This window comes from Bidens hawaiensis, unplaced genomic scaffold, assembly GCF_021521415.1.
Source record: "Bidens hawaiensis isolate Kalapana, Puna unplaced genomic scaffold, B.hawaiensis_p1.1 tig00002631_1, whole genome shotgun sequence".
In the NCBI taxonomy this organism is placed as follows: Eukaryota; Viridiplantae; Streptophyta; class Magnoliopsida; order Asterales; family Asteraceae; genus Bidens; species Bidens hawaiensis.
In genome coordinates this window covers 1,052,642-1,076,617 of record NW_027491143.1, presented here as the reverse complement: position 1 = coordinate 1,076,617, position 23,976 = coordinate 1,052,642, and positions in this window count along the sequence as shown.

Genomic DNA, 23,976 nt, shown 5'->3' with positions numbered 1-23,976 from the left:
GGAATTTAAGTTGTTCTTGTTCATGAAGATGTTGAAAATGGGTTAAAGGTTGTGTTTGTGGTGTGTGATTCTCAAGAAATTGTGTTTGTATAGTTGCATGTATTTGGATACGGTTGAGAAAGGTGACAAGGAAAGTGAGTTGGTGACTTACTAGATTTGTTTAAAATTTTCGCCTACTTTGCCAAAATCGATCAGTTTCTAAAATCGATCAATTTTCTAAATCGATCAGTTTCAAAAATCGATCAGTTTCCAAAATCGATCAGTTTTCTAAATCGATCAGTTTCAAAATCGATCAGTTTCAAAAAACGATCAGTTTCTAAAATCGATCAGTTTTCTAAATCGATCAGTTTCAAAATCGATCAATTTTCCTAATCGCTCAGTTTTCAAATCGCTCAGTTTTCAAAATCGCTCAGTTTTCAAATCGCTCAGTTTTCACTCAGTTTTCAAATCGCTCAGTTTTCAAAATCGTCAGTTTTCAAATCGCTCAGTTTTCAAAATTAGATCACTTTTCAAAAGGATCACTTTTCATTAGATCAAATCAGACTTAGTTTTTGGGCAGATTTTAAGAAATGGCAACACAATGGTTGGTGAGCAATTCATAAGTTTGAACAATAGATATATAGTATGAAAAGCCACAAAACTAGTATACAAAACCATAAATAATAGCTATAAACTTGGATAAATTGATAATCGCTAATAGAATTACGTTAGCGCCACCTAGCTACAAGGGATTGCCAAGTAGTCTAGGATTTAACAGAATATCGTTAATTGCATTACGTTAACGACACCTTGCTACAAGGGGATGCCAAGTAGTCTAGGATTTATAGATTCCACCAAACGAAAGCGATAAACACATAGGCATATAAGCATAGAACACCAAATCGAGCAATTATTCAAGTAAGGTATACAACAACGTTTGTGGTTTAAGACTCAAGTATAAGGCATTTTATTTGAATAAGTATGAAATGTCACCCCAAAACAAAAGATAGAAAACGGGGTATGAAGTTACTCACGTTCAAGTATAAAACTTAATCTGTAAAAGATGAATAACCGGATGGATGAAGTTTAACGAGAATGGCTTAAATGACAATAAAATCTTGGATTTAGAATGGTTGTCTTGAAGATCTTTAAATAAAATAACTGTTGCAAAAAATAAACAATTAAAGTTCAAGGTTTAAAATGTAACTATTTAAGAACAATCCTTTAAAAATGTAAGTTTGCTCGAAACCGGGTTAAAGTATCTAACCTTAATATTTACTTAACCAATGTTAAGTAATAAGGTGGGAAAAATGCTAAAATGCAAGTTCCTTTGGGACAAAGATACTAAAACGGGTTTTTAACGAGTGTTCGGGTTGTCGATTCGGGTCTTGACAAATGGTCAAACCCAAAGTCAACTTTCCAACATATTAATTTTTATGAGATAACTCATTAAAATATACTAACACTTAACCAAGTATGTAGATCTATTGTTTAGAACTAACAACGCACGTTAAGCGAGTGTTGGGTTTTGTCGATCCAAACTATGTGATGAGATCAAGTTGGATCCAACAATTCTAAGTACTTAAGAAAATAATTAAAATCAGTTTGTAAACTATTTTTAAAGAAATATACAAGTCTTGATAGCTAAAAACACACTTGTGTGTCTTAAGCGAGTAAAAGTCGGTATAGTTCGGTTTGGTTCGGTCTCCATCTCACAAATAGTTCATAGATGGTTTCTACATGCCCAAATATCATAGAACTTGTATATTGGTTTATAAATGAAGAAAACTTAAATTTTACGACTAAAAAGTTAACTACAAGTCTTTTAAGCAAAAGTTTCGGTTTAGTTCGGTTTCCATCTCCCGACGAGTTCATAGATGGATTCCACATGCTTAATATCAAAGAACTTGTAAAAATGATTTTTGAAACTCAAATCTAGCAATAAACATGTTTAAACAACTATTTTAACAAAACTAGTAAACAAAAGTTCGGTTTCCGGTTTGGACTAGTTTCGGTTAAACCGAGGTTAGTCTTATACAAACCCACATCATGGAACTTGTAAATAAGATGAACAAACTAAAAAGGGTTTGAAGTTAGTCATAAGTGATATGTATAATAAGTTATGTGTGTGTAAATATATATCAAGAACACGAAGTCCTCCATGAAGCCTTGCCTTATGACATTCGAAACTTAACCAACCAGAGTTGGTGAAGTAACAAATAAAGGAAACAAGGGGTGTGTATTATATATATGTTGTACCACCATATTCAAGTGTTAGTAATATTAGATTAACAAGTTAAAATGAAAGACTATAGTTAGTTGAACTTAAGAAATCAAAGTAACAAATTGTTGAAGATGAATACTTGAATTTGAGAGAGATTTTGGAGAAGATGAACAACCAAAATGGTGTATGGAGCCTTGCTTAAATAATGGTAAGAGTATGGTTCATACAAATAGGGTAAATATGCATGTGATGGTTGAAATGGTCAAACAAGTTTTTGATAAATGGCAATAATAGTCCCCAAAGTTTGGTTTAAGTCATTTTAAGGAGTTTTAAGGACCAAAAAGAATGTATTCAAGACCCAACAAGTGTAAAACAATATTGTAACATAAAATCCATCATTTTGATTATATCATAAGCTTTGGTTTACAAAATGGGTCGGTTTACATGATAAACGAATACAAAACGAATACAAACGAGACCCGAAATTGACGAATGTCACAGTATCCCCTACTTTAGGAAATTTCGTCCCGAAATTAAGATGACGATGATGATGCAAACAAGTGTGGATACTTCTCCTTCATTGTGTCTTCTCGTTCCTAAGTGAACTCCGCGCCACGCCGTGATTCCCATCGAACTTTGACTAACCGAATACGACTACGCTTGGTTTTCTTCTCGTTGCGATCCATGATCTCAACGGGTCGTTCAACCATGATCATCGAATCATCGACATGTACTTCGTCGAGAGGTATATGGAGATTACCCTCGGCTAAGCACTTCTTAAGATTTGATACATGAAAAGTCGGATGAACACCGGCAAGTTCTTCCGGTAGTTCGAGTCGATAAGCCACCTTCCCAACACGTTCAAGGATTTTAAAATGACCAACGAAACAAGGAACTAGTTTACCCTTCTTTCCAAAACGAACTACCCCTTCCAAGGAGATACTTTTAAAAGGACAATATCGTCAACATTAAATTCGATAGGTTTTCGCCGTATATCGGCGTAACTCTTTTGACGATTTCTAGCGGCTAGGAGATTCTTACGGATTTGATTAATGACATCGGTGGCTTCTTGGACCATCTCGGGTCCCGTGATTTGAGCTTCACCGATTTCGTTCCAACAAATCGGGGAACGACATTTACGACCGTAAAGAGCTTGAAAAGGAGCCACATCAATGCTAGAGTGGTAGCTATTGTTGTAGGAGAACTCGATAAACAGAAGATGAGAATCCCAATTCCCACCGAAATCAAGAACACATGCTCGTAGCATATCCTCAAGTGTTTGGATTGTATGTTCGGATTGACCGTCCGTTTGAGGATGATAAGCGGTGCTAAGATCGAGACGTGTTCCCAAAGCTTCTTGAAGAATCGCCAAAAATGAGAGGTAAAACAGGCATCGCGATCGGAGATGATAGACAATGGCAAATCGTGTCGACACACGATTTCCCGAACATAGATTTGAGCAAGCTTCTCGACAGAGTACTTCTCGCGAATCGGAATGAAATGAGCAGATTTGGTTAATCGATTGATGATCACTCAAATGCTATCGTTGCCTTTCTGGGTTTTGGGTAATTTGGTGATAAAGTCCATAGCAATGTCTTCCCATTTCCAAATGGGAATCGGTGGTTGCTCGAGTAGACCAAAAGGTCTTTGATGTTCGGCTTTGACTTTCGAGCAAGTAAGACATTTAGATACAAACAACGCTACGTCCTTTTTCATACTCTGCCACCAAAAGGTAGCACGAAGATCGAAATACATCTTATCCGCACCGGGATGAACGGAATAATGCGAATTATGAGCTTCGTCGAGAATACAAGTACGAAGGTCATCGCGATCGGGAACCCACAAACGATTGAGAAAATACAAAAGACCATCGGGTTTGGTTTCGAGTTGAAGTTCGGCTCCACATGACATTTCGTCGTACATATTACCTTCTTCGACGGAGGTGCGTTGAGCTTGAAAGATACGAATTTGAAGATCGGTTTGAACAATGACGCTTAGAAGTAGAACGGATTTAACATTAACCTTTCGACTTAGGGCGTCGGCGAAAATATTCGTAATCACTAAGTAATTCGTCCCATTTTCGTTGTCTCATGTTGAGATCTTTTTGGTCGAAAATGTGTTGAAGGCTTTTATGATCGGTAAAAAGCACACATTTTGTACCATAAAGGTAATGTCTCCAGATTTTGAGAGCGAAAACGACGGCACCAAGTTCGAGATCGTGAGTCGTATAGTTCTTCTCGATGACCTTAAGTTGCCTTGATGCGTATGCGATGACTTGACCTCGTTGCATGAGAACACAACCAAGGCCTTGATGGGATGCATCACAAAATACAACAAAATTGTCGTTTCCATCGGGAAGGGTTAGAATAGGAGCATTGCAAAGCATGTCCTTGAGAGTACAAAAAGCTTCCTCTTGCTTTGAACCCCAATCGAAGGGTTGTCCCTTATGGGTGAGAGAGGTAAGAGGCAAAGATGTCTTGGAAAAATTCCGAATGAAACACCAATAATATCCGGCCAAACCAAGGAAGGATCGCATTTCTGTGGGATTCGTTGGAGTTTTCCAATCCTTAACGGCCTCAATTTTAGCGGGATCAACATGAATACCTTTGTCGTTTACGATATGTCCCAAAATTGAACTTCCTCGAGCCAAAATTCACATTTGGAGAATTTGGCATAGAGTTGTTCGTTTCTAAGGAGTTCTAGAATGGAACGCAAATGATATTCATGTTCGGCTTTGGATTTAGAAAAGATAAGGATGCCATTAATAAAGACAATAACGAATTTATCAAGGAATGGTTTGAAAACGCGGTTCTGAGGTCCATAAATACCGCGGGTGCATTTGTTAACCCGAAGGGCATAACCAAAAATTCGAAATGTCCATATCGAGTACGGAAAGCGATTTTAGGAATATCTTCTTCGCGAACACGCAATTGATGATAACCCGATCGAATATCAATTTTGGAGAAACAAGTTGCGACTTGAAGTTGGTCGAATAAGTCGTCGATACGTGGCAATGGATAACGATTTTTAATAGTAAGCTTGTTGAGTTCACGATAATCAATGCACATACGAAACGAACCATCCTTATTTTTCATGAAGAGAACGGGAGCTCCCCAAGGAGAAGAGCTTGGACTAATGAAGCCTTTATTGGAAAGTTCTTCGAGTTGGTTTGATAGTTCTTGCATTTCCGACGGGGCTAGACGATAAGGAGCCTTGGCTACGGGCATCGCGCCGGGCACAAGATCGATTTGGAATTCAATCGGACGAACGGGAGGAAGACCGGTAACATCATCGGGAAAGACATCAAGGAAATCACGAACAATAGGAATATCTTGGATCTTCCTTTCCTTTTTGTCTTTTGTCACTGAGAGAGCTAGAAACGGAACGTACTTTTGGCGTAAGTACTTTTGCGATTGAGCACACGACATAAGGTTTAGCCTTCGTGACGTTGTGTTTCCAAAGACCTTAAGAATTTTACCGTTGACGAGCGGGATGCGAATGAATTTATCAAAACAAACGACTTCGGCACGGTGCAAAGATAACCAATCCATGCCTACTATGACATCGAAGCTACCCATTTGCATCGGGATGAGATCGATGGAGAATTTATGCTTAGATAGAATAAGAGAACAATCGCGGACGACGGAATTGATGGTAATAGAATTTCCATTGGTGACTTCAACAGAGAACGGTCGGGAAAGCTTAGTTCGAGGCATCGCAAGTTTCGACTTAAATTTCAAATAAATAAAACTTCTATCGGCACCGGTATCAAATAAAATAGAAGCCAAATGATAGTTCACCAAAAACATACCGTTCACAACATCGTTTGCCACTTGAGCTTGATTTTCGTTCATCATAAAAGCTCGCCCTCGATTACCATGGTTGACTTGAGGTGCTTGTTGTGGAGGTGGAGGTGGTGCTTGGATTGCTTGATGGGTTGGATGAGTGGTGCATTGAGTTGGGGAATTTGGGGTTGATAGGTTTGGACCTGGTAAGCTTGGGTTTGGTAGTAAGGTACGGTCGTGGTTTGGTTAGCAAAGGTGCGGCGAGGGCAATTTTTGCGGAAATGGTTTGGATCTCCACAATTGTAACAAGCTCGGGGTGGTTGGGGTTGGTTTGGTGGGTAGGGTGCATATCGGTTTTGGGAATTTTGGGGAAAAGTTCTTGGTTGGTTTGGTTGGTTAGGTTGGTTGGGTTGGGTTCGTTGGGCGGATCGGCAAGTGGTGTTGAGATGGCCAAGTCAGTTACAAATGGTACATTGGCGACAAGGCGAGTTTGTTGGATGGTGAAATTGGCAAGCGTTACATAGCGGGTAAGGACCGGTATAGGGTCTTCGGTTTTGGGGAGCTTGGGTTTGTTGTTGAGGTTGGGTAACGGCAAAGTTTCGGTAGTTGTTTTTGGGTTTCTTCTTCTTGTTGTTGTTATTGTTGTGTCGGGAGGAGTTTGAGTAGTTTATGGCTTGTGGTGTGGGTTCAACCTTGGCTTGCGGTGCGGGCTCGGGCTTGTCTTTCTCATTTGCTTTCTTGAGGGTTAGGGTACCCGCCTTCACGTGATTTTCCGATAGCCAACCGGCTAACGTGATGGCTTCCTCAGGGTTCGCGGGGTTGCTACTCATGACCGAGTCCTGGATTATCATCGGTAAACCCCCAATATATTTGTCAATTTCATGTTTGGGTGGGGTAACCAAGTGAGGTACAAGAACGCTTAGCTCGTGGAAACGAAGCGAGTAAGCGGCGTTATCACCACTTTCTTGTTTTAGGTTCCAAAATTCTTCCTCAAGCTTTTGGAGCTTGTGTTTGGGACATAATTTCTTCTTCATAAGTGCCTTGAGCTCGGCCCATGTAAGAGCCATGGCCACATCCGTACCTTGGAGGTGCATAACACTACCCCACCATGTTAGGGCGGTTTCCCTAAACATGCTTGAAGCGAAGTTTGTCTTTTTCGCTTCGGGGCATTCGCTGTGTAAAAACACATTCTCCACATATTCGAACCATTGCAACAAGGTAGTCGCACAGTTGGTTCCAAAGAATTCGGACGGGTTGGCACTGATAAATTGTTTAAGAAGGTAGTATGCAGGTTTGGGTTCAATAGGTGCAACAACGGGTGCGGGTTGGTTTGCTTGTATTTGGGTCATAAGTTTGAGAATCACCGCGGCCATTTGCTTGGCGACAAGAGCGGCCATACGTCGGGTGGAGTCATATCGCGGTTGGCGTCTTAGCGGAGGCATGCTAACATTTATAAAGAAAATGGGATAAGTTTTGGATAAAAGAAAATGAATATAAAGGTGTATAAAATAAAATGAGATTTCGGTTTTTGATTTGTGAATCCTAGAGTTAGTATGGAGAAGATGTTAGTGTTAGATAAAATATAAAACTTTGTTTATAAATAAAAAATGTAAATGATTTTTTTTTTGAGATAGTTAAGGCTTGAAAATTTGAGATTTTGAGATTTATAGAGTCGGAAGAATCGCGCATGAAATCACCATGACTTGATATTCCAACACTAAATAAAAGGTTTTATAAAACACCACGTTGGAGTCCAAACATGTGCACGTAACCACCGCGACTTTTTCATGTTTTAGACTCAAATAACAATGATAACACAATAAATCGAGATACAACGTCATGCCAAAACACTAGTCCACGAAATCACCGTAGCCCTATTGTTTTAACACTGAAAAATTAGGATGGCGACCGGAACACTCGCATTCGACTACTTAAAGAATTAACATTTATAACACGGTTTATGGCCTAGAAAACGAGCATTATAACTCAACCATCCCAGGTAAGTAAATCACCTTCGATCCTTGGAATCTTTTTGTCAAATGGTCATTTTATAATGTCTCGTTTTCTATGATGGCTACAAACCCGATATAAACGCAACCTTTAAGGGATTTGAAACAACGGGATCCAAGTTAATCTTGTAATCCATAAAACACAATAAAAATCTACTTTTTGCGTTTTAAGGTAAGGATACCTTGGAAATACTATGAAAGTGTGTGTATGTGAACATTTAGGATATTGGTGAATTTTAAACAAGTTCATAAATAAACATGCGATATGAACAATAAAAGAGAGTAAACACGTATGAACACACGTATAGGACCCTAAGCATAACAATTCTAGGTCGTTACGTCTAACCACCTATCTTAATTGTCATGGCTCTGATACCAATCTGTCACACCCCGACCAAAGGCGGCAGAACATGCCGAGGTGTAACGATTGCCCATAAGCGCATGACACTATTTAAAGCGACAATGTTTAACAAACTCATTTCATTTCACAACATCGAAAATATCACATAACCAAATATTCATAAGTCAAATACAACAAAATATAGCAAAATATAGCAAATCAAATATTGTTCATTTTTGCTAATATCCTAACGGTATTTGTGTCATTTTCTTCACCGAACTCTATAATCAACCTAGATGCAAACCTGTAACATTTCATAAAATAAAGTTGTCAACACAAAGGTTGGTGAGCAATTCATAAGTTTGAACAATAGATATATAGTATGAAAAGCCACAAAACTAGTATACAAAACCATAAATAATAGCTATAAACTTGGATAAATTGACAATCGCTAATAGAATTACGTTAGTGCCACCTAGCTACAAGGGATTGCCAAGTAGTCTAGGATTTAATAGAATATCGTTAATTGCATTACGTTAATGACACCTTACTACAAGGGGATGCCAAGTAGTCTAGGATTTATAGATTCCACCAACCGAAAGCGATAAACACATAGGCATATAAGCATAGAACACCAAATCGAGCAATTATTCAAGTAAAGTATACAATAACGTTTGTGGTTTAAGACTCAAGTATAAAGCATTTTATTTGAATAAGTATGAAATGTCACCCCAAAACAAAAGATAGAAAACGGGGTATGAAGTTACTCACGTTCAAGTATAAAACTTGATAGGTAAAAGATGAAAAACCGGATGGATGAAGTTTAACGAGCAAGGCCTAAATGACAATAAAATCTTAGATTTAGAATGGTTGTCTTGAAGATCTTTAAATAAAATAATTGTTGCGAAAAGTAAACAATTAAAGTTCAAGGTTTAAAATGTAACTATTTAAGAATTTATAATAAAAATCCTTTAAAAATGTAAGTTTGCTCGAAACCGGGTTAAAGTATCTAACCTTAATATTTACTTAACCAATGTTAAGTAATCAGGTGGGAAAAATGCTAAAATGAAAGTTCCTTTGGGACAAAGATACTAAAACGGGTTTTTAACAAGTGTTCGGGTTGTCGATTCGGGTCTTGACAAATGGTCAAACCCAAAGTCAACTTTCCAACATATTAATTTTTATGAGATAACTCATTAAAATATACTAACACTTAACCAAGTATGTAGATCTATTGTTTAGAACTAACAACGCACGTTAAGCGAGTGTTCGGTTTTGTCGGTCCAAACTATGTGATGAGATCAAGTTGGATCAAACAATTCCAAGTACTTAAGAAAATAATTAAAATCAGTTTGTAAACTATTTTTTTTAAAGAAATATACAAGTCTTGATAGCTAAAAACACACTTGTGTGTCTTAAGCGAGTAAAAGTCGGTATAGTTCGGTTTAGTTCGGTCTCCATCTCACAAATAGTTCATAGATGGTTTCTACATGCCCAAATATCATAGAACTTGTATATTGGTTTATAAATGAAGAAAACTTAAATTTTACGACTAAAAAGTTAACTACAAGTCTTTTAAGCAAAAGTTTCGGTTTAGTTCGGTTTCCATCTCCCGACGAGTTCATAGATGGATTCCACATGCTTAATATCAAAGAACTTGTAAAAATGATTTTTGAAACTCAAATCTAGCAATAAACATGTTTAAACAACTATTTTAACAAAACTAGTAAACAAAAGTTCGGTTTCCGGTTTGGACTAGTTTCGGTTAAACCGAGGTTAGTCTTATACAAACCTACACTATGGAACTTGTAATTAAGATGAACACACTAAAAAGGGTTAGAAGTTAGTCATAAGTGATATGTATAATAAGTTATGTGTGTGTAAATATATATCAAGAACACGAAGTCCTCCATGAAGCCTTGCCTTATGACATTCGAAACTTAACCAACCGGAGTCGGTGAAGTAACAAATAAAGGAAACAAGGGGTGTGTATTATATATATGTTGTACCACCATATTCAAGTGTTAGTAATATTAGATTAACAAGTTAAAATGAAAGACTATAGTTAGTTGACCTTAAGAAATCAAAGTAACAAAATGTTGAAGATGAATATTTGAATTTGAGAGAGATTTTGGAGAAGATGAACAACCAAAATGGTGTATGGAGCCTTGCTTAAATAATGGTAAGAGTATGGTTCATACAAATAGGGTAAAGATGCATGTGATGGTTGAAATGGTCAAACAAGTTTTTGGTAAATGGCAATAATAGTCCCCAAAGTTTGGTTTAAGTCATTTTAAGGAGTTTTAAGGACCAAAAAGAATGTATTCAAGACCCAACAAGTGTAAAACAATATTGTAACATAAAATCCATCATTTTGATTATATCATAAGCTTTGGTTTACAAAATGGGTCGGTTTACATGATAAACGAATACAAAAACGAATACAAACGAGACCCGAAATTGACGAATGTCACAAGAATAGCTTCAAGGATGATGGGAATAATCTTTGAAAAAGATAAGCTTCGTTGCTACAATTGTGGGGAGCCAGGTCACTTTGCTCGTGAATGCACGAATCCTCCAATGGCTGTGGGAGAGATCAAGATCACCGAAATGTCTGACAATGAGAGTGCTAAGAAGTCTGGTAAGAGAATCATCCCAAACTATTCCTCAAAGCAAAGGATCCCAAGGATAAATCAAGGAAACTCAACAAATGGGAACTTCGAGTCGAGCTCTAAGGCAATGGTTGCTAGAAATGTCGAGTCAACTGTGCCTGACTGGGATGGGGATCAATTTGAAGAATTAAAGAATCCTCTGAACTTTGTTGGGATGGCATTCACTGATGAGGCTGGTACTTCTTCAAGCAACCCCAATGGAATTCCTACACCTGCCTCGCTCATTCCCGAGGTACACAAACTTTTCTCTCAAGAACGTATTGATAAAGTTCTTCACTATAGAAACCATAATGCTAAAATTCTTGAACATATTGAAAGCATTAGAGTTCAAAATGATGATTTTAAAAAGGCTGCTAAGATTTACACTATTAGAATTAACACTCATGGTAATTAGGGAACAAGTTTCAATTGCTAGAAATTTAGCGAAGCGTCATGAAAATCAAGTAGTTGAACTAAATGCTAAAATTGCTAAATTAGAAATTGAGTTAACCCAAAAGAAGATTGCCATAGAAAACTTTGAATTAGCCACCGAAAAGCTGAACAAACTTATTGGGTCACAAATGGAATTAAGATTAAAGACTGGTTTAGGCTATGATTGTTCTGCTGTACCTACACCGTTTAACAATAACTATACTAGCGTTCCTCATCTTGATTTTAATTTTCCTCCTGAGGAAGAAATGGTCTATGGTATTGGTCATGTGCCCATATCAAAGACATTTGTTCCTGCAGCTCCCAAGACTGTTATTTCAGCTAATTCTTCAGTTAATCCTAATAATGATTCATCTTCTGTAGCAGGTTGTGTAGAAGAAAGTGGGTGTATGGAAACAAACATGGGTTTTGGAGATAAAAACTTGCTTTTTTATTCATCTATTAACTACCCTGTCTGTAATAATATTGTTTCCAAAAATATTTTGAACAATGATGTATCTGATGAGAGTGTTCATGTTGGCACGCCTTTTGAAAATGAAAATGAAGTTTCTATTTCAGATAGTGATTGTGAAACTATTTTTGATGAAACCATTATTGATAGAACTGTGCATGAAAAGATCTCTGTGAATACTAACCTACCTAGTTGCTCATCAAAAGATTGTAAAGTTGAGGAAACTAAAATTAATGAAGATCGTTTTGAAAAGGAAAAGGCAAGTACATCGGGTAAATATGTGCCACCTCATAGAAACAATTTTTATCAATCTACTAATCAATACTATCAACCTCAACTTTACAATCAATTTGATAATAGCTACTATGGTTATTATCCACAAGATTATGTTAACTCTTTCTATACAAATGTTTTTGATGATCAGGGTCATAGATCTGACAACTTGTTTGTTCCCGTACAACCATTTCTTTATTAGCCACAACCCATGTATTATCATTCTGGCGGTTTCTATAGGGAAGATAGAAGAAAATTGTGTTTTGTGTGTGGTAACCCCTCTCACCTTGCAAGACATTGCAAGAGCTGACATAAGATGAAAGAGAAACGAACAGTAGGTTTAATCAATTCCGTTCAAGAGCTAAACCAAGCTCAAAAACAAGAAATGACCAACCTGACAGTTCTGCTAGCGAAATGGGTGTGAGATCCAGAAATAAACAGAATGATAAACCTCCTTTTTGGATAACCAAAAAGGAGAGAGCAAAAATGAATTCAAAGATTGACAAGTCAGAGAATTCATCAAAAAGAAAGCAGAAAAGACATCCAAAGATTGAAAAATCTGAGGATGTTGTTTTAAAACCAAGAAGGAGACAGTCTCGAAAATCTGTTAGAAACAGGAAACCTGCTCGTGCATGGAATCCTAAAGATTGTTCTTCTGATTCTGACACGTCCCACACTTCATAAACAACAACGAGAAAAGGACATTTGACAACCTTGTGGTTGAACCTCCCGACACAACTAAGACTCGGGAACCTGTATCTAATTAAACTGCTAATGTGTAGGGTCGGCCATGACGTTATTTAAATAGTATTTGGTATTTGGATAGTGGTTGTACCCGACACATGACAGGAGACGAATCCTTTCCTTTTGACATTAAACCGTTCGATGGCGGATACGTTTCTTTTGCTGGAGATATGGGTGGAAATATTTCTAAACAAGGTAAAGTGTCAAATGGAGTCCTGACATTTGAAGATGTCAACTTGGTGGAACAACTGAACCACTACCTGCTTAGCATCTCTCAAATCTGAACCGAAAGCTTGTCACAATAGAACGGGTCGATACTGATGACAACTATGCAGACCTGTTTACTAAAGCCTTTAATCGTGCCAGATTTTTGTTTCTCGTTGAGTCACTTGGCATGATCTCTTTTGTACAAAATTAAGTTTTATTTTTTTTGTTTTATTTTTCTTTATTTTTATTTTAAAATTATTTTAATTTTATTTTGTTTTATTTCATTTTATTTTTATTTTTTTCTTTAAAAGTTTATTTTATCTAAGTTCTTTTTTATTTACTTTCCTTTTTTTAGCTTAAATTTTTCTTTTATTTTAAATTTTAAACTTTATTTTTAAATTTGAAACTTTTGTTTTATTTTTATTTTATTTTCAATTTTCTTTTTAATTTGCATTTCATTTTATGTCATATTTCTTTTATCTTTTTGTATATAAAATTTTAAATATTTTTCAAATATGTCAAAAGTTTAGAGGGAGAAAATGAATCTTAACTCACCAAAAAGATTTTACTTTTGTTAAAAAAAAATCACCTGACTTCTAAAAATATTTTATATGTTTTGTATTTTAATTAAGATAATCAGAAAAAGATCTAAAATATATTCTCTTGCTTAGAGGGAGCTCCTGCTTAGAGGGAGTTGGAAATATTAAAATATCATAAAATTTTGAGAAATCGATCCGACCTTTGGAAAATGATAGGAAATTGTCTTAGGTGATCCTAGCACATGAAAAGGGTAGATCAAAAGCCAACAAGATCATTGCTTGATGTGTAGATAGGCTTAACAAGTGAGTAAATATCATAATGATATAAACTTAAATATCTGCCTTTACTAGTGGTTACACTCTTATGAAGCGGTTGCCGACTCCAAATAAGTCATATTAATGACGGCAAAAATCCTAATAGTCAGTCATACACGAGCCCGTTAGTGATTGGTCACAATGAAAATTATTTCTTGCTTTAGCTTAAAATATTAAAAATATCAAAAATTATTGAAAAAGCAGAAAAACTGCAAAATACTCAAAAAGTATTCAAAAATCAACAACAAAAATGTTGATAATTTTATCAAACAAAAAGGGGTATATTAGAACCACGTAACGTGGGGCAAACAAGTAAGTCCTAAACACGTTATATGAAGGCATAAGTCAACAAGGCTAGTAAGTCCATGGTTCAACCTTTACATATTGTTTGAAAGAAAAGTTTGCAAAAAGTCTATGAAGCTCAAAATGTTTTGATCAATCATTAGGGGGTCGGAGTCAATTCGGGGTGATACTGATGAACACAAAGTATGCCCGAGGTATGATGGAGTTCGTAACATGTCGGATTAACAGGTGACCACACATGTATTGTGCCTAACTATACCTTAACGTATCACAGTGAAATCAAAATACTTGTTAAGCTTAAAGTGGATCAATATATCTACAATCGACTTTGGGTTCTTGGCATAATAATATCCAAATAGAAGTGTGATCTAGGACACTATAGACAATATGATTTCATGTCGTGATCTTTCTCACCAAAAACAAGTACCATAGAGTTTTGTAAATTAATTAATATAATAAATATAATATTACTATTCTCCTTATCTAAATTTTAAATTTTACTTCATTTTTAAGTTTTTGTTTTATTTTATTTTATTTTACATGTTAAAATTAGTTTAACTTGCATTTCTTTTAATTTTATTTTATCTTATTTTATTTTAACTTCTTTTAAATTATTTTAACTTTTTTTATTTATCTTATTTTAACTTTTATTTTTATTTTTAAATTATATTTTTATTTTTATTTTTATTTTTCATTTTTAAATTATTTTTGAAATTATTTGATTTTATTTATTTCAACTTTATTTTACAATCTAGTTTTTATTATTTTTTTTAATCTTTAAATTTTTAAACTTATTTTCTTTAAGGTTTGTATAAATCTTGTGTCTGTCTTAATTTTTAATTTGAAATTTTTAAATGTTCATTTTAACTTTATTTTTATTTTTAAGTTTATTTTTAAATTTTATCTTTACTTCTAACTTATTTGATTTTATCTTATTTTATTCTTATTTCTTAAGTTATTTTACTTTTGTTTTCATCTTTGTAGTTGTTTTAAACCTTCTTTTAAATTTTGTATAAATTTCATTTTTGTCTAAAAATTTTCATTTTCTGTTTGATTTTAATTTAAACCTTTAAAACTTTATTTTACTTTAAACTTATTTTAAAATTTAAATTTTATGTTATTTTAAAAATTTTAATTTAACTTTTAAGTATTTAGTCAAACTGGTTTTTGTTTAGAACAAGGTCTTCATTGCATTGTTTGTTAAGTATTTACCCGATAAAATATATCTTGAAAATTGCTTAGATGGAGACGATAATGAGTCAAAAGAGAGATGACAAGGATGAGGATGAGTATGATAGCTATGATGATACTCGTGGTGATGCATGGTAGTGGTAGTGGAATTGGTAGCGGTAAGGCTACCGGAAATAAGACGGCTGATGCTGAGCCATCAAAAGAGGCTGAGAAAACAAGGGAACCGGAAGTTGCGGTGGAGGCCGAGCTCGCCTTCTTACTTAACATTTGTTCTTTTGCAGGTACCGTTCCTTCAGTATAGAAAGCCGGTGAAGAAAATAAAGATGATGATAACGGAATCAACTATTCTCCCGAACCCGAAACATCACCAACTGGGAAGAATGTTGAGCCAACCGTTGACAAGCATGTTGTCGCTCCTGTTACTGATCCTGCTAGAAGTCGGTCAAGAAGAGGAATCAAATACTACAGCATGAGCATATTGTGAAACATGCAAGCAAGATCAAAGTCAACAACAAATTCGATGATGTCATCATGCATTGCACTCGCAGTCACGAGCTCACGTTCTTTGATGAGCACAGATTGATTGGATTTGGACTCCGCAACCTCAGGAAGCTAATTGAGTCGCCTCTATGTACAGTCGAAGATGCCCGTCGTGACTACACGGACGCCATCGTTGGAAAATTCAACAAGTTTGTCAGATTACTTGTTGAAAAGCAACCTTTTGAAGAAGTCCAGATGGTGTATTTGACTACGAGTCCGAATGCGAGTGGTGAGAAGGAAATAAGACAAATACCAAAAGACTAGAGGGAGATTGTAAGGTCCATTTCATTAGTAGTCTTTCGTATTTGTAACTAGTGTACGTTTACGTTGTTTATTCGTTTACGTTTGTATGTTTGGGCCCGAGGCCTTGTGTATTTGGTGCCTATTGGGCTTGTTATTAATGGAATGGTGTATAACATACCCATACTATATAATGTGTGTGGATGGAATACACCACATAACCCTTTGCATTTTATTTCCATCCAAGTATTCTCTCTAACTCCAAAACTCTCTCTAACCCTTCACCCCACCTTCTAGTTTTCGGCCTCCCCCTACCACATACAAGATCCGATATCTCGGTCCAACTAGTTGTTTCCGCCAACTAGTTGTGAGGTTGATTCAAGAACGACTAGTACTTAGTTTGTTTTGTTGTTTGATCCGGTCACGGGACCTACAAAAAGATTATGGGTGAACCGGAAGGGGGATCAACATTCAAATTTGATATACTATTGTCGATTGTCACAGTAATGGCTGAAGGTATAAAATGTGGTACCATCAATCAAAGGGTCCTAGGATCGATCAATGACGAAAATTATATAAAGGACATGGATTGGTGTGGCTATGTCATTGATTGTCTAAAGAGATCAAAGGATAAATGGTCTAAGGACAGTTGGTATACAGGACCGTTAACATTCTTAGTGGTATGTATTATTGTATCATCAACATTTTTACGTCTAGTTTAACAATTTATACCGATAAAACCATTGATTTGTTAATATATACAGGTATGGTATGCACAACACATATCTAAAAGCCAAAAGGGGAATCCTGCAATTTTGCATTTGACTACAGAAGAACTTAAATTAATTGAGCAAATGGAACTTTCTGGAGCTAAGTTTGATGAAGAAATGCAATTCCCAAAGCCATTAAGCATAGATTATCCTGATAGAGTTCCTTATGCAGGTATATATATTCACACATTACTCTATAAAAATGTTACAGACTGAAACCATTGCAAGGTATGGGACTTGTCCCACATCGGTTGTATGGGCAACTGATGTGGGGTTTATAAGCCAAATGGGTTTCCTCACCTATTAGACTAGTCTTTTGGGTTGAGTTCTTCTGTTTGGCTTGTAATATTGGTATCAGAGCCAACCTCGGAGTGGTGGCCTAGAGGAAGCAGCCGTGACCATCGTGGCCGTGACCAACGAGGACTCGGAGTGGTGGCCTGGAGTGAGCCAGCCGTGACCAACGTGGCCGTGACCAACGAGGACGTTGGCCCTTAAGGAGGGTGCATTGTTATGGACTGAACCATTGCAAGGTATGGGACGTGTCCCACATCAGTTGTATGGGCAACTGATGTGGAGTTTATAAGCCAAATGGGTTCCCTCACCTGTTAGACTAGTCTTTTGGATTGAGTTCTTCTGTTTGGCTTGTAACAAAAAAATAGTTATATATATATATATAATTTGTTAATATTAAATACTTTAGGTGATGGAGATGAGGATCTTGAATACAACAATGAAACAAATTATTTTGATGATAGAGAACCAACAATAAATGAAAAAGCATCTGAAGTAGAATTTGATTACCAAACAATAAAAAAACCATGAGGAAAGGAAGCAGGTAAGATTGTTATTTAGATTTGCATATGGGTTTTAAGATTTGCATATGCTGAAGATGATGAATACGTTTTATAATGCAGGTTTTTATTCATGGAATACATAAAGCTTATGATAATTTACATAAATCCAATGAACAATTTATTTCAGAATTGAAAAGTGGTTTGGCTAATTTCCCTGGTGATCTAGATGTTATTGGACAAGTTAATTTTGTTAAGGAAAAATGGCTTACAGATCTTGGTAACTTAAGAGGCAAGATTAACCATATAATTTCACTTTCTAAAGATCCTGGTAACTTAAGAGGCAAGATTAATCATACACTTTCGAATTTCAACTTTTTTGTTAGTTTCTTCCGAAAATGTTAAAATATTGATTCGTCTTTTCTGTTTCTTATAAATTTCCAGATGTTCAAGAGCCGCCTATGGATTGTGAAATACAAAGTCCAATGTAATTATCTAATCTTGGAGGCAGTGAATATCAATGTTACGTTACATGTTGATGAACTGCATGATGCGAGATGCTGATTGCGCCTTTTATCTACGTCTTTATAACTTTTACATTTATTTATTGCACAGGTTGGCAAGGGCCCGAAATGACCCTGAAGAGTCGCAACCTCAGATATATTAAGAAACCAATGCTTTAGCTTTATTGGTTTGGAGTCCCCCAATCGTGCCAGGCATACCTTTAGTTTCTCTGGAAGCCAAGTACGTTTATTCGATTCAATGTGTGTTTTCAATTCGCTCTACTTCCTTTTATGTTTATCTGCCTTTCGTTTTCATTCGATTAGTTATTTACTGATTTCATTTGTACATGTATAAATTCCTTTTTGATTTCACTCATAAGTTGGTGTTTTGTGGCGGAGCTATTCATTCATAGACGAGATCTGTGATGTATCTTCCTAAACTTTGCGTTATGTTAACAGCAGTTCTAGTTTTGTGACAAAAGAGCTTTTTATAACAGATCTGTCCGTTGGTAAGGTTGATCGCATTAGTTATGCCTTTTAAGTCTTTGAGATGTTTTTTTCATTAATATTATTAGATGAATGAACCATCATTTTCTTTCTAAATTGATCTAAATATTGAGTTTCTATAATTGGTCGAAACGTAGACTAAACAAGGAAATTAATTTTGAAATTGTTTTATTTTTGGTTAAGCTCACTCTTTATTTGCTGGATCATAGTAAAGTTATCTACAACATATGTCTAGAAATAGTTTTCTAATGAGTAACTCTTTGATAGAGCCAAGGTCGAGATTGGCTAATCTCCTTCTAAAATAAAAGAACAATAATTGTAAAGAGACTTTTTTGATCAATTTTCATGTTCTCCTTTAAACACCAAACATGCCTTTTATAGGCTTACAAGAAACGTAAGTAATACATGAAATAAGTATATACCTTTTAAGACAACATAGGATTGAAATAAACATGGGCTTGACTAGAGAACATGGAGCTAATAGTTGTGCATCATGGGGGATTCGTATCACTCTTGGACTTTGAAAAGTGTTTAACTGCAAAAATAAATTATCTCCAAAATAATGTTTTAACAAGTTGGTTTAATTTTTAATAGGGGCCAAATTTTGGATATTAATACAAAATACGTTGTGTGTTTTTTAGTGGATTCTTGATCCTTTTAAACCATTATGAAGCTGTTCAAACATGCCATTTGAATGGGTGCTTCTCAAAATTCTATAAGTCTTCTTTTTGTAGTCATCAGAATTGTTGTAACCTTTAAAACTCGACGTTTTGTATAAAATGTTGCATTCTCACATGTACATTATAATTCTCGGTGATACACCACATGATTTGTATATACGAATTTGTGTTCTGTAACTCTGTTCAGTATGTTCTATATGCTTGAAATTTGATTTGTGTAATTATGTTGGTGTTAATTTGACAAGTGCTGTAAATATTAAACTGTGTTCCACATTAAGTTTTGTTAAACCGTGTTTAAATTTCCTTTTTTCTCTTGAGAAGGTAATTTGGTTATTATGTGTTTCATGGAAAATTGAACTAATGCTATGTTCTAAAAATGAGGAAGTAAGGAAATGGATACGAGTATTTGACCTCTGAACTCTTTGAAGGTCATGGTCTCATGGGACGAACATATTATGTTCGGGATTTTAGGATCATGTCCATCAATTGATTTTGATATTTTATGGTTAGCTTCTTCTATGATATGCTTGCATGTGTTGCGGCACAGATTTTTTGAGGTAGGCACTTCTGGGGTACATTTCGCGGTGATGTGATTGTAATACAGTATACGGTGTCTACTTTTTGCTCGGCCAATTTTAACATTTATGATTCAGTTGGTATATTGACTGAGTTTAGCATTTGTAGATTATGGATGATTGTGTGATGCCTGTGTGACAATATTAATAATATATGTTAAAAGAGTTCTAACTATTTAGTATTCGAGTTGAAGATTGATATACGAAAAACTCACTACATATGCTAAAGTAATTATCTAAACTTGGAGGCAGTGAATATCAATGTTACGTTACATGGCGATGAACTGAATGATGTGAGATTCTGATTCCGCCTTTTATCTACATCTTCATAACATTTACATTTATTAAATGCACAGGTTGGCAAGGGCCCAGAGTGACACTGAAGAGTCGCAACCCCAGATATATGAAGAAACCGATGCTTTAGCTTTAGTGGTTTGGAGTCCCCCAATCATGCCAGACATACCTTTAGTTTCTCGTGAAGCCAAGTACGTTTATCTTGCATTTAGGCTATCTATCCGGACACACAGCTTTTCTTTAGATGCTATGATATTCAGTTCGTGCGTGTCATAATATTATATTCTTTAAAATTGAAATCACTTATTTGACACAAAACGTCAAATGAAGTAGTAAGCTTCTTACTATCCTTTCAAGTAGTTCTGCATTGTAAAGATTACATTATATTGCTTGAGAATTATATCAATTGAAGCAAGTTGTATCTTGCTTTTGTTTGTAGTTACTCTAGTGACTCAGATCTCCGGGTTCATTTATCTGAAGAAGAACAAAGGGCAGCTGAGGAAAGCATCGCGCGTTGTTGTCCGCTCTTAGACTTCTACAATCTTCTTGAACACCGAGCCAATACAAATATATTTTTCTTTAAGTAGCATTTTTTTTTTATTACAAATGATGATTGCAGTGGCACATGAAGAGCTTGATTAATTATTAGTATGATTTTCATGCAGCCGTCGTTTCTAACAAGATGTTTGAGCTACAAGTTAAAAGACAAGCACAAGAAAAGGTAAAGGATACGAATAATACGAATAAGGATTAGGGAAACAATAGGCTAAAGATTTCTTGATTAATAATGAATATCAGGAATTCAGAAGAAAACAACTCTCTTAAATAGAGAGCATTACAACGGCTAAAGCCATAATATCAGGACCTAATAAACTTACCTAAAGATAACATAATTTAAATTAATGACATCACGTGAAGAATAGATTAGCTGCACACGTGAATAAACAACACAAGGATCATATTTTATCACCCTCCCATGATCCATGCTCCACAACTCCTAGCCTTGGTTAACACATCAGCAAGTTGCTCGCTTTTTGTTCTCTAAAGTTTTTACTTTTTAATACCCAGGAATCAATTTAACTAATATAAATGTAACTCCACTATACACAGCCGTAAGCCCTTGAAAAGAAGCAATTCAGAGAGACGAAGTCAAAACGCAAATCGAGTGAGTCGACTTAAATTGCCTTCAGATGCCCATGCAGCTCCTCTTGGTAACTTAAGAGGCAAGATTAATCATACAATTTCACTTTCGAATTTCAACTTTTTTGTAATTTCTTCCGAAAATGCTAAAATATTGATTCGTCTTTTCTGTTTCTCATGAATTATCAGTTGTTCCTGAGCCCAAGGATTATGAAATACAGAGCCCTAATGCTGTAGCTGTGTCACGTGTTGCTGAACCAGAATCCACAGTTCTGCAGTTTGCAAAAAGTAGAAAGTTATCAATCGAACGCTCCGACCCTAGAAAGTATGTTGGTTATTTTCAAGCTTCAACCATTTTTTATACATTTTGTGGAACTTTAAATACCTTTTTCTTGCTTTGCAGCAAAACCCTGTTGCAGAAAGGCAGTTTCTTTCATTCTCACACCGGCCAGGTTACAATTTTCCCTGTAAACAACTTTACAACTCACCATCACCATCTAAAGTCTAATATATTTTCTTTCTAAACCATCTACATTTAGCCAATGGCACTAGAGTACGTGTTTGGTGAGGAAGATAGCGAGGATGAGGTCGATGATGATGTTGCTGATCTTGAAGATCGAAGGGTGTGTTAATATGTTATGTTTGAGCTTGTAACAAACTAACAAATACTAATAGCATTTATGCATTTCAGATGCTAGATGAATTTATCGATGTCACCCCACCCGAGAAAAAAATGATGCATCTGTGGAACTCCTTTAAGAGAAAGCAAGGGTAATTCAACTTTCTACTTATATTGTTAGTTATATATTATGTAATATTTCAATGTATATGTTTAGCTTCCAACTCGTTTGTTATTTTATGGTGTTAGGGTGCTGGCAGACGCACATGTTCCATGGGCCTGCGAGGCGTTTTCAACCCAACATGGAAAAGAAATTATCCAGACCCCGCCGTTACTCTGGTATCCAAAACCGATCAACTCGATTCAGTTTGGAATTTAAGATAATGTTTACTCGAATAAAGATAATATTTACTTCAGGTATGAGTTTAAGATAACAATGCGTACGTAATCTGTAAATTGTGGCAGGGGTTGGCATTTATTCATGATTAAGCTATGGAACCACGGCCTTCTTGATGTCAAGGCGATGAACAGATGCAACTTGATACTAAAAGGGTTTCAGGATCAAAATCAAAGTCAACCAATAGATCTTTCTGATAACGAAAGTTAATGTTGTGTTTTCAAATATATGTTTTTTAGTATTTGCGGTAAGGACACATGTTTTTTGGCATAACACTTTCTATGTTACTTTCCTGACTTGTTTGTGATAATGGTTTTAGAAGGCAAGTTGTATGATCTTGTGCTATTTTCAACATTTTAGGTATGAAAAATATATTATGCGTGTTCGACTCCAAAAAAACAACTAGCTTTATTACACGTATTAGCCATATCACGAAGGACTAAATTTAACTATGACAACCATAGAGAAAACTAGTGTACAAGTTCCTTATAATCGATGTTCGATTTGATATACTCCACATGTATGTTTATTTCATTTGTGTGTTTTTTTATGATAAATCTGCAACTGCAAAGGAAGGGAAAATGATAATCCACAAATGAACATGAATCAGTGAGTCTCTCTCAAGTTGATGTTACCTCGAAAACAATTCTTGAGTTGTTTATTATCAGAGTGTCAACAGATTTTCTCATTAAAACATAAACAAAATACGATAAAACAAAACATGTTAAAACCTATAATTTGACTTTTTAAACTTGAGTTAAGTAGTTGAAAAACTTTTAAAATTGTGTTACTATTATACAAAGTTACCCTTGTAGAATTATCTATGCAAGTGGAGGATAAACTATCAGTCGTCATTGAAGAAGACCATTTGGGACGTATGTAGTGCTGAATAAAAGAAGACTATGGTGTTGAATCATTAATGTTGAATGATACATCATAAAATGCAGTTCTAATTATGTATTGGGAGTTTTTTCAAATGGAATTGGCACTCTTATAATAGGGTAACTTTGCATAATAATAAGCAAGTAACAAAGTTTCAAAAGTGTTCAAATTAGATCACTTAAGTTTAATAAAACATGAGTTAGGGACCTCAAAAATTTTAAGGGGTACCAAACTCATTGCTTTAGGTACAATCTTCAATGTATAAAATTATAAGATTTTAAGGGCATTGTGGTCTTTTGATCATTACATGTACGTGCACATTATTTATTTCAAAAATAGTTACAAACATGGTCCTTTAATATTTACAAACATGGTCCTTTAACTTCAATCAAGTTTTGTAAATTTGAAAAATAGTTACACACACGACCCTCATCTTTACCCTCTTATTTGATAATTTTATTTAAAATTTTTGTTTCTTCTATGTCTTTTAATATATTATGTTAATTTTTTTACCATTGCGACGTGCTTATTTTTGTGAACGTTTTGATGTAAATTTGTTTCAATATAGATATGCAAA